Source organism: Hordeum vulgare, chromosome 7H (assembly GCF_904849725.1).
Source record: "Hordeum vulgare subsp. vulgare chromosome 7H, MorexV3_pseudomolecules_assembly, whole genome shotgun sequence".
Lineage (NCBI taxonomy): Eukaryota > Viridiplantae > Streptophyta > Magnoliopsida > Poales > Poaceae > Hordeum > Hordeum vulgare.
In genome coordinates, this window is record NC_058524.1 from 103353119 (window position 1) to 103354432 (window position 1314).

Below are 1314 nucleotides of genomic sequence, written 5' to 3' on the forward strand. Positions count from 1 at the left end.
ATTTTAACCTGGAAGTCAGGGTCCAAATGGATTGACTTATCGAGAGTACACAGGGTTCGGAGTAGCATCATGCAGACAGGCAGGTTTAACCAAGTTTCAAAGAAGGCGGCTTAATAGCCCATGGAATATCCTCTCTTTCTGTAAGCCGACACCCATGACCAATCGATGTTTTAACCTGGATAGTTCAGGGTCCAACTGGATTGACATACCGAGAGTACACGGGGTTCGGAGTAGCATCATGCAGACATGCGGGTTTGACCAAGAAGGCAGCTTAATAGCCCATGGATTATCCTTGCTTTCTGTAAGCCGGCTCCCACATGACCCAGTCGTTGTTTTAACCCGAATAAGTTCAGGGTCCAAATGGATTGACTTATCATGAAACGGAGTACACGGGGTTTGGGGTAGCATCACGCAGACAGGCAGGTTTAACCATGAATTTTTGCCATTAGCCGGACACCCATGTTCGAACTGCGCATCATGGCGACTCGTCCTGTTGGGCGACTTTAAAATGCCTCCAATGAAGCAGGGCACCCATGTTTGAACGGTGTATCGTGGCGACTCGTCCTCTTGGGCGACTTTAAAATGCCCGCCAATGAGGCAATAGCCCTCGGGGCCGGGATATCTTCCCTGCAATGACCCGGGGTTCTTGAATTTATTTAGCCTGGTTGGATCTGGCGAGCCATGTATGTGTTGAATTTATTCAGTCTGGTTGGATCTGGCGAACCATGTCTCTGTAGCCCCCGAGTCTTAAGTCGACTCAAGGAGGTAGCTTGAGAATCTTCACATTTTTCTGTGGCATAAGCTGGCGAAGAAAGATGCTGGTACCCGCTCCATCTCCAAGATATAAAGCCACCTTTGTAATGAGGAATTCTCCTGCATAAAAATATTGCAGCCCAAAGTAATTTTTCTTGGACAAATATCATGTACTAAAAAGTAGATAAGATGAATAGCACCTGATGTGTTTTTCACGGATGAACGTCGAAAAATCTTCTGACATTTTTATATAAACCACGCAGATGAGGCGGCGATTCAGGTGTGTCTGTTGGGCGGCTCGCACTTGCATACACTGCACCGGCAGGTTGATGTCATCCGTACCACGAAGGCGATGTCTTGTAAGCTGTTTTAGTCGCGCGAACGTGAAAGTTAGCCGCGTCATTGTAAGTCGCCTTGATTGCGCAGACGTGAGAGTTGGCCGAGTCATTGTAAATCGGCACAGATGGTGAGTCGCCCATGACATTGATTGACACGAGGTTCGTACTCGCAATATGATACCATTTTTGTAATGAGTAATTGTCCTGGTATATTTAAATGATG

The 1314-nt window shown here is 46.9% G+C and overlaps 1 pseudogene; it reads right to left on the minus strand.

Moving 5' to 3' along the window:
- Positions 1-475: 475 nt before the first annotated feature.
- Positions 476-997, minus strand: LOC123408403 (annotated as a pseudogene).
- Between the last annotated feature and the right edge of the window lie 317 nt (positions 998-1314).